Source organism: Procambarus clarkii, chromosome 19 (assembly GCF_040958095.1).
Source record: "Procambarus clarkii isolate CNS0578487 chromosome 19, FALCON_Pclarkii_2.0, whole genome shotgun sequence".
Lineage (NCBI taxonomy): Eukaryota > Metazoa > Arthropoda > Malacostraca > Decapoda > Cambaridae > Procambarus > Procambarus clarkii.
The window spans coordinates 2273009-2287894 of NC_091168.1; positions in this window are offsets into that span (position 1 = coordinate 2273009).

The following is a 14886-nucleotide window of genomic DNA, read 5'->3' on the forward strand; positions in this document are numbered from 1 at the left end:
GGGTCTTACTTCTGCCAGCAGGGGGCCCACCCCTCCCATACCATCAGGGGGGCCCCCTCTCCATCCCCTCCATTACCTTCTAGAGTGGGGCACCCCTCTTCCCCTTACTTTCTAGAGTGGTACGGACCAGGATCACATACCGTCTCATCGACCTGAGAAGTGTCACCACATGGCAAATCACTTAGTAAACTCAGTCAAAGTCAGTAGGTTCGCGTTTACTAAAAGAGAGAAACATTTCACATCGTCACGGAGACGCGATCTCTACCTACAAATTGTTCTTGGTAACCGTGATCATTGAAATGTATGCATGTTTACTCAATCTCCATCATCTCTTCTTCCTACACCCATTACTGCTGTGCAGACCTTGTATCACACAACGGCGTTATCATAGCAAGACAATGTCACAGAATGTTCAAGACTCCTGAATGAATGAAACGACATGCTATCTTGTTAAGGTCTAACCTTCGCGGCGGTTTGAGACGTTGTGAGATGGTCACGTTAATGGGATGGCCTTACCCTCTCCCCATCCACCCCCACCAAACCCCTACCCCCTCCCACCCCCATTCTCTCTCCTTACCATCAAGTATCACTACACCCTTCCCAGACCGGATGTTCTGTGCAAAGCCTTAGTATTTTTCTGATCATATGTATAACCTTGGATCGCAACGTGACCAACATGGTATCATCATTCTTTGCTCAAATAGCATTTTTTAAGAACTTCCAGTCATAAGCTGGTCTTCAATCTTATTATTATAACAAATCATAATTTGTTGTAAACACAACTGCATGGGATATACATAGCAGTCAATGGTTTCTCTCTCCCTCTCTCTCTCTCTCTCTCTCTCTCTCTCTCTCTCTCTCTCTCTCTCTCTCTCTCTCTCTCTCTCTCTCTCTCTCTCTCTCTCTCTCTCTCTCTCTCTTCTCTCTCTCTCCAGATCATTTAATAGTTGGGGAAAGTAACATCAATTCCTTTCTCCTGCTGCCGCTGTTCACGTATCTTTTTCCATTTCACTTAGACTGACAGCGCATCAGAGGATGGACGACTAATGTCAATTTTCGAGCCCCCATCACTCTCACCCTTATAACTTTGTAAGGTAACACGACCAATATGGTAACTTCGTTCTTTGCCCAATATCATTTTAAGAGTAACGAGCAACTTTCTGTCCGCTGTCTGAATAATGAAATGTAAACCATGTTTAGCCATTACATCCAAACACAATAAAAGATTACCACAACCTTGTTTAGTTCTTGTATCACATAACGCAACATAACGTTTATTCAACAACTGGTAGACATAGCATAATATAGCTTCATATTCACTGTGGTAAAACAAACAAACATACACATCACGGTCAGTCCTCGCTATACCTCAAATGCGTCCTTCATTCTCACTCCCTTAGGTGTGCAACGTTCCACACATACAAATTCCAAGCAAAGTAAACATATATAAGACAATGTGGAAAAACACAGTCTTGATACTATTATTAAATTGAGTTGTTCATTATCCCCGAGTTCAAGGCTGTCTCTCTTAAGACCTACATCATCCAATGTAAACACCAATCGATGAGAATAAGACCGGGTGAGTCGATAGTGAAATAGCTCTGGGCTATGTCTATTTTCAGTTCTTGTATCACAGTCAATGTAGCGTAATGGGGAAAACAGACTTTCTACTGCCTACATAATTAGCATTTGAAAATGTATGCAAGTCTAGACAATCTCCTATAGCCCTTACATTCTAAACACAAATAAAATATTAGCACACGCTTGCATCGCATTATATCATCATTAAGTAACGTGGAGATCAACTTTCTGGCTGTTGTCCGAATATCATTATTGAAATGTGAACACCATTTAGCCAAACACAATATCTCCATTACATCTCATAGCATATGAATATTACGGTATACCAGTTTTAGCCCTCTATAACACAATGTAACGTAACGTACGCAAATCAACTTTTTGCAGTCCAAAATGTCATTTTTAAATGAAAGTATGACTTAGTCCATCTTCATTACATGTCTTATCATATAAATATTGGCGTCTACCAGTTTTAGCCCTCTGTAACACAATGTAACGTAACGTAACGCAAATCAACTTTTTGCAGTCCAAAAGGTCATTTTGAAACGAAAAGTGAGGGTTAGTCCATCTCCATTACATCTCTTGCCATATAAATAATTGGTGTCTACCAGTTTTAGACCCTGTAACACATTGTAACGTAACGAGGAAATCATCATCATCATCATCATATTTCTACAGACCAAATATTGTTTTTAAATGAAAGTATGACTTAGTCCATCTTCATTACATCTCTTACCATATAAAATATAGGCGTCTACCAGTTTTAGCCCTCTGTAACACAATGTAACGTAACGTAACGTAACGCAAATCCACTTTTTGCAGTCCAAAATGTCATTTTTAAATGAAAGTATGACTTAGTCCATCTCTTACCATATAAATATTTGGCATCTACCAGTTTTAGCCCTCTGTAACACAATGTAACGTAACGTAACGTAACGCAAATCAACTTTTTGCAGTCCAAAATGTCATTTTTAAATGAAACTATGACTTGTCCATCTTCATTACATCTCTTACCATATAAATATTAGCGTCTATCAGTTTTAGCCCTCTGTATCACAATGCAACGTAACGTAACGTAAGGCAAATCAACTTTTTGCAGTCCAAAATGTCATTTTTTTTAAATGAAAGTATGACTTAGTCCATCTCCATTACATCTCTTTACCATATAAATATTGGCCTCTACCCGTTTTAGCCCTCTGTAACACAATGTAACGTAACGTAACGTAACGCAAATCAACTTTTGCAGTCCAAAATGACATTTTTTTTTAAATGAAAGTACGACTTAGCTCATCTCCATTACATCTCTTACCATATAAATATTAGCCTCCACCCGTTTTAGCCCTCTGTAACACAATGTAACGTAACGTAACGCATAACAACTTTGCAGTTCAAAATGACATTTTTAAATGAAAGTATGGCTTAGCACATCTCCATTACATCTCTTACCATATAATATTGGCCTCTACCAGTTTTAGCCCTCTGTAACACAATGTAACACAACGTAACGTAACGCAAATCAACTTTTACAATCCAAAATGTCATTTTTAAATGAAAGTATGACTTAGCCCATCTCCATTACATCTCTTACCATATAAATATGGACCTCTACCAGTTTTAGCACTCTACCACAATGTAACGTAACGCAAATCAACTTTTGCAGTCCAAAATTACATTTTTAAATAAAAGTACGACTTAGTCCATCTCCATTACATCTCCTTCCATATGAATATTACGGACTACCAGTTTTAGCCCTCTGTAACACAATGTAACGTAAAGTGGAAAATCATCTTTGTCGGATGACCAAATAACATTATTGAAAATGACATCCATGTTTAGCCATTACATCCAAACACAAGAAAAATATTACCGCTTTTCTTGAGAAACTTATGTGTGGAGATCATATCTCCAGAGTCCACACAATAAGCCACACATCACACATCTTCTGTTTTCAAATCGCAGCTCGGATCTAATTTAATGTTATTTTTTTTTTTTTGCAGAAACTATGTTTTGAGAATATGCTCAATGTCAGCAATTACTATTCGTATCATCAAACTCCTTTCAGTCAACAAAAACAAGCAGAGGTGTCGCATAAACCATTAAAGATTTGATGTATGCAAGGTACATCATTTTTGACAATTCTGTCGCCGACTCACCTTAGCGAGATGACTGCGCGCAACAGTACCCTAGCACTCTTAATAATTTTATTCAAGCACTGTTAACATAGCATAATGTAAGATTTTTTTTCACATTTCATATCACGTGTGTAGATTAGAGAGAGAAAGCAAACATAGCTTGCAGCTAGTCAAAACTTATCATAACAGATATGATTTCACAGAGTTTTCAACCTTTGCCAGTTTTTCAATGTTTTCTCTTCACTCGTGCTAAGTGAGTCAGACAAAATGTGACATTTCATTTCATTATTACCCAGGCAATATACTATTAGCTAGATAGTCAAAACATATAACAAGCATTATTTCACAGGAATTTTTTTCTAGCAAATATGATTCCTTTAAGCAGTTCAACACATCAAACACCAGCAGTCCGCAAATTCCCTTTAGTCAATAAACATCTTTTACAGTATTTCTTGACTAAAATAGCACTCCAAAACATAAGTGGTCATTTTTATTCTCACTGTCACACTATAGTCAATAATTTGTTTCGCAGAGTGACAAGTTATGTCTAGTGACGAGATTTCACGGTGAGCATAGTTTAAGAGAGTTCACACTGTATTAATTACGGTCATGGATATCTTATGTTATGTTTATGAAGATCATTACTTCTTATTTTAACATTTTTTCTTGCCACACAGCTTTTCCGTCTTCTCTTATTCTTTTTCAAATAAAGTTCGCATACTGTTTTCCAGTAGATTGGCTTCACATTACATATATTAATCAATTTTCAAATTCAGTTCAGTTTCTTTTCAATATCACAGCTTTGTTGTCCCCCTGCCAGTATCTAGTTCAAGACCCTTATTATCATTGTCATTAATACTGCTATCATCAACCATGTATTGGATGTCTCAGACATTCAGTTAACAACAACTTAGTAAGTGTTTAATGAACGCGAGAATCACTTCATGTGCGCTCATTTTAGTTAGTTTAAAGTTTTCCATCTTGAATTAATACTACTATCACCAACTATGTATTGGATAGCTCAGACATTCAGTTAACATCTCAGTAAGTGAAAATCACTTCATGTGAGCTCATTTTTAGTTTAGGATAAGGTTTTTCCATCGTGAAATACTATTATCATTAACCAGGTATTGGGTAGCTCTACCATTCAGTTTACATCTCAGTAACTGTTTACTGAACATTGTTATCCCTCCATGCGACCTCATTTTTTAGTGTAAAGTTTCTCCATCGTAAAAAATAAAATATTACTATCACCAGCCATGTATTGGATGGCTCAACCATTCAGTTTACATCTCAGTAACTGTTTACTGAACATTGTTATCCCTCCATGCGACCTCATTTTTTAGTTTAAAGTTTCTCCATCGTAAATAAAAAATAAAATATTACTATCACAAACCTCATATTGACCGGCTACAGCATTCAGTTTACAACTCAGTAAGTGTTTACTGAATGCAAAATCGCTACATGTGTGGTCATTTAGTGTAAAGTTTCTCAATCTTAAAATATTGCTATCATCATCAACCATGCATTGACCGGCTCCAGCATTCAGTTTACAACTCAGTAAGTGTTTACTGAATGCAAAATCGCTACTTGTGTGGTCATTTAGTGTAAAGTGTCTCAATCTTAAAATATTACTATCATCATCAACTATGCATTGGCTTGCTTAGTCTTTCAGTTTACAACTCAGTGAGTGTTAACTGAACGTGGAAATTATCACGTGTGAGCTTTTAGTTTAGTTTTAAGTTTCACATTCAATTAAATACTATCATCAACCCCTTATTGGGCTGTCGGGCATTCAGTTATCCACTTGGCGAGTGTTTACTGAACGTCGAAATCATTTCCTGTGTGGCCATTTTTTACTTGAACCCGTCTCCACTCCAAACCGGACCTGCGGTCTGAGTCAGGACCGCAGGTCCTGACTGGTTTGGATAGCAATATTTTAAGATTGAGAAACTTTACACTAAATGACTAAACATGTAGCGATTTTGCATTCAGTAAACACTTACTGAGTTGTAAACTGAATGCTGTAGCCGGTCAATATGAGGTTTGTGATAGTAATATTTTATTTTTTATTTACGATGGAGAAACTTTAAACTAAAAAATGAGGTCGCATGGAGGGATAACAATGTTCAGTAAACAGTTACTGAGATGTAAACTGAATGGTTGAGCCATCCAATACATGGCTGGTGATAGTAATATTTTATTTTTTACGATGGAGAAACTTTAAACTAAAAAAATGAGGTCACGTGGAGGGATATCTATGTTCAGTAAACTGTTACTGAGTTGTAAACTGAATGATTGACCCACCCAATACATGGCTGGTGATAGTAATATTTTATTTTTTACGATGGAGAAACTTTAAACTAAAAAATGAGGTCGCATGGAGGGATAACAATGTTCAGTAAACAGTTACTGAGATGTAAACTGAATGGTAGAGCTACCCAATACCTGGTTAATGATAATAGTATTTCACGATGGAAAAACCTTATCCTAAACTAAAAATGAGCTCACATGAAGTGATTTTCACTTACTGAGATGTTAACTGAATGTCTGAGCTATCCAATACATAATTGGTGATAGTAGTATTAATTCAAGATGGAAAACTTTAAACTAAACTAAAATGAGCGCACATGAAGTGATTCTCGCGTTCATTAAACACTTACTAAGTTGTTCATTAAACACTTACTAAGTTGTTGTTAACTGAATGTCTGAGACATCCAATACATGGTTGATGATAGCAGTATTAATGACAATGATAATAAGAGGTCTTGAACTAGATACTGGCAGGGGGACAACAAAGCTGTGATATTGAAAAGAAACTGAACTGAATTTGAAAATTGATTACTATATGTAATGTGAAGCCAATCTACTGGAAAACAGTATGCGAACTTTATTTGAAAAAGAATAAGAGAAGACGGAAAAGCTGTGTGGCAAGAAAAAATGTTAAAATAAGAAGTAATGATCTTCATAAACATAACATAAGATATCCATGACCGTAATTAATACAGTGTGAACTCTCTTAAACTATGCTCACCGTGAAATCTCGTCACTAGACATAACTTGTCACTCTGCGAAACAAATTATTGACTATAGTGTGACAGTGAGAATAAAAATGACCACTTATGTTTTGGAGTGCTATTTTAGTCAAGAAATACTGTAAAAGATGTTTATTGACTAAAGGGAATTTGCGGACTGCTGGTGTTTGATGTGTTGAACTGCTTAAAGGAATCATATTTGCTAGAAAAAAAATTCCTGTGAAATAATGCTTGTTATATGTTTTGACTATCTAGCTAATAGTATATTGCCTGGGTAATAATGAAATGAAATGTCACATTTTGTCTGACTCACTTAGCACGAGTGAAGAGAAAACATTGAAAAACTGGCAAAGGTTGAAAACTCTGTGAAATCATATCTGTTATGATAAGTTTTGACTAGCTGAAAGCTATGTTTGCTTTCTCTCTCTAATCTACACACGCGATATGAAATGTGAAAAAAAATCTTACATTATGCTATGTTAACAGTGCTTGAATAAAATTATTAAGAGTGCTAGGGTACTGTTGCGCGCAGTCATCTCGCTAAGGTGAGTCGGCGACAGAATTGTCAAAAATGATGTACCTTGCATACATCAAATCTTTAGTGGGTTATGCGACACCTCTGCTTGTTTTTGTTGACTGAAAGGAGTTTGATGATACGAATAGTAATTGCCGATATTGAGCATTTTCTCAAAACATAGTTTCTGCAAAAAAAAAAAAAGAAACATTAAATTAGATGCGAGCTGCGATTTGAAAACAGAAGATGTGTGATGTGTGGCTTATTGTGTGGACTCTGGAGATATGATCTCCACATATAAGTTTCTCAAGAAAAGCGGTAATATTTTTCTTGTGTTTGGATGTAATGGCTAAACATGGATGTCATTTTCAATAATGTTATTTGGTCATCCGACAAAGATGATTTTCCACTTTACGTTACATTGTGTTACAGAGGGCTAAAACTGGTAGTCCGTAATATTCATATGGAAGGAGATGTAATGGAGATGGACTAAGTCGTACTTTTATTTAAAAATGTCATTTTGGACTGCAAAAGTTGATTTGCGTTACGTTACGTTACGTTACATTGTGTTAGAGGGCTAAAACTGGTAGAGGTCCATATTTATATGGTAAGAGATGTAATGGAGATGGGCTAAGTCATACTTTCATTTAAAAATGACATTTTGGATTGTAAAAGTTGATTTGCGTTACGTTACGTTGTGTTACATTGTGTTACAGAGGGCTGAAACTGGTAGAGGCCAATATTATATGGTAAGAGATGTAATGGAGAGGTGCTAAGCCATACTTTCATTTAAAAATGTCATTTTGGACTGCAAAGTTGATTTGCGTTACGTTACGTTAAGTTACATTGTGTTACAAAGGGCTAAAACGGGTGGAGGCTAATATTTATATGGTAAGAGATGTAATGGAGATGAGCTAAGTCGTACTTTCATTTAAAAAAAACTGTCATTTTGGACTGTAAAAGTTGATTTGCGTTACGTTACGTTACACTGTGTTACAGAGGGCTAAAACGGGTAGAGGCCAATATTTATTTGGTAAAGAGATGTAATGGAGATGGACTAAGTCATACTTTCATTTAAAAAAAATGACATTTTGGACTGCAAAAAGTTGATTTGCCTTACGTTACGTTACGTTGCATTGTGTTACAGAGGGCTAAAACTGATAGACGCTAATATTTATATGGTAAGAGATGTAATGAAGATGGACTAAGTCATACTTTCATTTAAAAATGACATTTTGGACTGCAAAAAGTTGATTTGCGTTACGTTACGTTACTTTACATTGTGTTACAGAGGGCTAAAACTGGTAGAGGCCAAATATTTATTTGGTAAGAGATGGAATAAGTCATACTTTCATTTAAAAATGACATTTTGGACTGCAAAAAGTTGATTTGCGTTACGTTACGTTACGTTACATTGTGTTACAGAGGGCTAAAACTGGTAGACGCCAAATATTTATATGGTAAGAGATGGACTAAGTCATACTTTCATTTAAAAACGATATTTGGTCTGTAGAAATATGATGATGATGATGATGATTTCCTCGTTACGTTACAATGTGTTACAGGGTCTAAAACTGGTAGACACCAATTATTTATATGGCAAGAGACGTAATGGAGATGGACTAACCCTCACTTTTCGTTTCAAAATGACATTTTGGACTGCAAAAAGTTGATTTGCGTTTCGTTACGTTACGTTACATTGTGTTACAGAGAGCTAAAACTGGTAGACGCCAATATTTATATGGTAAGAGATGTAATGAAGATGGACTAAGTTATACTTTCATTTAAAAATGACATTTTGGACTGCAAAAAGTTGATTTGCGTTACGTTACGTTACATTGTGTTATAGAGGGCTAAAACTGGTATACCGTAATATTCATATGCTATGAGATGTAATGGAGATATTGTGTTTGGCTAAATGGGGTTCACATTTCAATAATGATATGCGGACAACAGCCAGAAAGTTGATCTCCACGTTACTTAATGATGATATAATGCGATGCAAGCGTGTGCTAATATTTTATTTGTGTTTAGAATGTAAGGGCTATAGGAGATTGTCTAGACTTGCATACATTTTCAAATGCTAATTATGTAGGCAGTAGAAAGTTTGTTTTCCCCATTACACTACATTGACTGTGATACAAGAACTGAAAATAGACATAGCCCAGAGCTATTTCACTATCGACTCACCCGGTCTTATTCTCATCGATTGGTGTTTACATTGGATGATGTAGGTCTTAAGAGAGACAGCCTTGAACTCGGGGATAATGAACAACTCAATTTAATAATAGTATCAAGACTGTGTTTTTCCACATTGTCTTATATATGTTTACTTTGCTTGGAATTTGTATGTGTGGAACGTTGCACACCTAAGGGAGTGAGAATGAAGGACGCGTTTGAGTTATAGCGAGGACTGACCGTGATGTGTATGTTTGTTTGTTTTACCACAGTGAATATGAAGCTATATTATGCTATGTCTACCAGTTGTTGAATAAACGTTACGTTGCGTTATGTGATACAAGAACTAAACAAGGTTGTGGTAATCTTTTATTGTGTTTGGATGTAATGGCTAAACATGGTTTACATTTCATTATTCAGACATCGGACAGAAAGTTGCTCGTTACTCTTAAAATGATATTCGCAAAGAACGAAGTTACCATATTGGTCGTGTTACCTTATAAGGTTATAAGGGTGAGAGTGATGGGGGCTCGAAAATTGACATTAGTCCTCCATCCTCTGATGCGCTGCCAGTCTAAGTGAAATGGAAAAAGATACGTGAACAGCGGCAGCAGGAGAAAGGAATTGATGTTACTTTCCCCAAATATTAAATGATCTGGAGAGAGAGAGAGAGAGAGAGAGAGAGAGAGGGAGAGAGAAACCACTGACTGCTATGTATATCCCATGTAGTTGTGTTTACAACAAATTATGATTTGTTATAATAATAAGATTGAAGACCAGCTTATGACTGGATATTCTTAAAAAATGCTATTTGAGCAAAGAATTATGATACCATGTTGGTCACGTTGCGATCCAAGGTTATACATATGATCAGAAAAATACTAAGGCTTTGCACAGAACATCCGGTCTGGGAAGGGTGTAGTGATACTTGATGGTAAGGAGAGAGGATGGGGGTGGGAGGGGGTAGGGGTTTGGTGGGGGTGGATGGGGAGAGGGTAAGGCCATCCCATTACCGTGACCATCTCACAACGCCTCAAACCGCCGCGAAGGTTAGACCTTAACGAGATAGCATGCTGTTTCATTCATTCAGGAGTCTTGAACATTCTGTGACATTGTCTTGCTATGATAACGCCGTTGTGTGATACAAGGTCTGCACAGCAGTAATGGGTGTAGGAAGAAGAGATGATGGAGATTGAGTAAACATGCATACATTTCAATGATCACGGTTACCAAGAACAATTTGTAGGTAGAGATCGCGTCTCCGTGACGATGTGAAATGTTTCTCTCTTTTAGTAAACGCGAACCTACTGACTTTGACTGAGTTTACTAAGTGATTTGCCATGTGGTGACACTTCTCAGGTCGATGAGACGGTATGTGATCCTGGTCCGTACCACTCTAGAAGGCATGGGGAAGAGGGGTGCCCCACTCTAGAAGGTAATGGAGGGGATGGAGAGGGGGCCCCCCTGATGGTATGGGAGGGGTGGGCCCCCTGCTGGCGGAAGTAAGACCCTAGCCCCCTCCTTAATGTTTCGCAGAGGAGGTAGAGCCATGCTGGGGTGAACATCTCCAAGTCTCGTCTTAAGACATCGAAAAGCCATTAAGGCAAATGGTCCACATCACTCCTCCTGGACTCTGCTCTCTCATACCCTCCTCTCCCACTTACAGCTTCCTGTAGGGGGAGCTAATGGTTTGTCAAAACCGTAAATGACCCCTGAGCAGTCTCACACCGAGGGGAAGCTCCCCTCACTCTTCCATCCTGCCCTCCCTCCCCAACCCCTCCCACCACCCCAAACAACATATCCGCTATGTTGGGACCCCTCTCACCTACACTCAGCCTTTACATAGCTTATTATCATCAACAACTATTATCTTCACACAGGATTAAGTCTACGGCAAACACACATACGTATTCATTTACTCTTTCCTCATATTCCATTCTTATCCTTGTATTTCTTACTCTACCACATACTCTCCTACATCCCCAACAACATGTCCTCCCCTCTTTCCTGACCACATACCCAAACACCGGACGCTCACACGCGTCCGACACGCGCCAAACTTCCGGGAAAATCCCCCCAAACCCTTTAGGACTAGACACCTGCGCGCCATCTGTCTAGGTGACACTCATGAGTGCCACCTGGGCAGATGGCGCGCGTCGCTCTAGTCCTCATCTACACTATTGTGGTGGTGGTGGTGATGGTGGTGGTGGTGATGGTGGTGATGGTGGTGGTGGTGGTGGTGATGGTGGTGATGATGGTGGTGGCGGTGGTGGTGATGGTGGTGATGGTGGTGGTGATGGTGGTGATGGTGGTGGTGATGGTGGTGGTGATGGTGGTGATGGTGGTGATGGTGGTGGTGATGGTGGTGATGGTGGTGATGGTGGTGGTGATGGTGGTGGTGGTGGTGATGGTGGTGATGGTGGTGGTGATGGTGGTGATGATGGTGGTGGCGGTGATGGTGGTGATGATGGTGGTGGCGGTGATGATGGTGATGGTGGTGGTGATGGTGGTGGTGGCGATGATGATTACACATTCAACACAGCCAAAAAAGCATAAAAAACTGTCAGTATACTCTCTAAAATCAGATATTATGTTCCCCCTCTCTGCACCCCCAACATTATACTACTCGCTAATCTTTCCCCTATCCTACATACGGTATCTGTTCATGGGGTTCAACACTGCAAATCACCACAAATCCATCGTTACTCATCAAAAATCTGCTCTAAAAACTATGACAAACTCTGTCTTCAGACAACACACAGCCCCTCTGCAGGATGAGGAGTCACAATAACGTGTCTGAAAAAAGGTTGACCAAACCACACACTAGAAAGTAAAAAGACGGCGACGTTTCGGTCCGCTCTGGACCATTATCAAGTCGAAGGTGATGAAAGGAATGATTGATTGATAAAGATTAAGCCACCTAAGATGTTTGTTGTTGTTTAAGATTCGCTACTTGGAACAAAAAGTTCCAAGTAGCACTGGCTATGGTGAGCCCGTAGTGGACTTACCCATAGACTTACCAGTGCCACCCGAGGTGGCACGGGCATTAATAGCCCGTAAGATGAAAGGAAGTTGTTGTTGTTGTTTTAGATTTAGCTACTCAGAACAAAATGTCCATGTAGCACGGGCTATGGTGAGCCCGTAAATGAGAGAAAGATTGATTGATGAAGATTACCCATACTATCAACCTACCCATACTATCAAAAATATTTGAAAAAATTATCTACAAACAGCTTTACTCCTACCTCCTAAAGTTTGACATTCTTAGCCCCTGTCAGTTTGGCTTCCGCTCTCAAAAGAGTACCAACGATGCAATTATTAGTCTCCTTGATATAATTTACTCAGCCCTTGACAAAAATGAATTTCCGATTGGACTCTTCATTGACCTGAAAAAGGCCTTTGATTCTGTTAATCACAATTACCTCTTACGTAAACTCCATCATAATGGAATTCGAGGCCATACACTGGACTATATCCAATCCAATCTTAGTGATAGACACCAATGTGTAGCCATCAATAATATAACCTCTCCCATTCTACCAATAACCGTTGGAGTGCCACAGGGCAGCATTTTGGGACCTCTCATATTTCTTATTTACATCAATGATCTGCCTAATGTCTCTAACATTCTGAAACCTATTTTGTTTGCTGATGATACTACCCTCATCTACTTTAACCCCAACCCACATACACTAAATAATGTTGTTAATAATGAACTAAAAAAAGTCTACTTATGGATGTCAACCAACAAACTAACACTTAACATAGAAAAGACAAACTACATCTTGTTTGGAAGCAAATCTACAAATGCAATTCAGCTTCAGATAGACAATATAAACATTAGCAATAAAAATGATGGAAAGTTGCTTGGCCTATTCCTAGACAACTTCTCAACTCAACTTCAGTACCCACATACAACATATAACTAAGAAAGTCTCTAAAACAGTTGGTATATTTTCCAAAATCAGATATTATGTACCTAATTCTGCTCTCATCTCTCTATATTATGCACTAATCTATCCCTATCTTAATTATGGTATCTGTGCATGGGGTTCAACCACTGCAAACCACCTCAAGTCCATCATTACCCAGCAAAAATCTGCTATCAGAATAATAACAAATTCTGCTTTCAGACAACACTCAGCCCCCTTGTTTAACTCCCTAAACATGCTAAACATAATCTCACTCCACAAATTCTCTTGTGTCAACTACATTTACAAAACCCTGTTCTTAAATGTAAATCCTGCTCTGAAACTCTCCCTGGACAGATGTAATAGGACCCATTATCACCACACCAGAAATAAATATCTCTTTGATATCCCCAGAGTCAAACTTAATCTGTGTAAACACTCTATGCAAATAAAGGGACCCAGTCTATGGAACTCACTCCCTATTGAATATAAAAGCTGTCCAACTTTTGCATCATTCAAAAACAATACTAAAAACCACCTAATTTCATCTTCATAGTTTTTTACCTTGTTGCTTTAAAATTGCACTGTATCTATTGCTACCCAATCTCCCAATCTTTATGTACCCAACCTGAACATCTTTATCATTGCGATCATTGCTGTCTTCTTATATGTACTGTCAATCTGCTGTATGGTGTCTATTAACCCTGTTTAAATTACCAATCAAGTTGTCAATGTAATCAATCAGAGCTTTAATATACCAATGTGCTTTAATATACTTACTAATCTCTCTCATCTCATTTTTTTTCTTGCAAGTATTTGTTATCATTTTATTAATTCTGATAGAATTTACCTACTTAAAATTATCTGTTAGATTAAGGACCTGCCCGAAACGCTGCGCGTACTAGTGGCTTTACAAGAGTGCAATTACTGTACTATGCTATGTATTCTCACAAACCCAATGTACCTTCTTGTATATAAATAAATAAATAAATAAATAAATAAATAAATATTAAGCCACCCAAAAAGTGGCACGAGCATGAATAGCCCGTAAGTGATGGCCCTTTTGAGCCATTACCAGTATCAAGAGCTGATACTGGAGATCTGTGGAGGTGCAACTGCACCCTGCGTGACGGGAGATGTCTCCCATGAATGTGTCCAAGACGAAGATTAAGCCATCCAAAAGGTGGCACGGGCATGAATAGCCCGTAAGTGGTGGCCCTTTTGAGCCATTACCAGTATCAAGAGCTGATACTGGAGATCTGTGGAGGTGCAACTGCACCCTACGTGACGGGAGATGTCTCCCGTCGAATGAGAGAAAGATTGATTGATTGATGAAGATTGAGCCATCCAAAAGGTGGCACGGGCATGAATAGCCCGTAAGTGGTGGTCCTTTTGAGCCATTACCAGTATCGAGAGCTGATACTGGTGCGCTGATACTGTGGAGGTGCGAATGCACCCTGAATCATGGGAGATGTCTCCTTTGTGAAAATGTTAAGATGAAGATGAAGCCACCCAAGAGGTGGCACGGGCATGAAAAG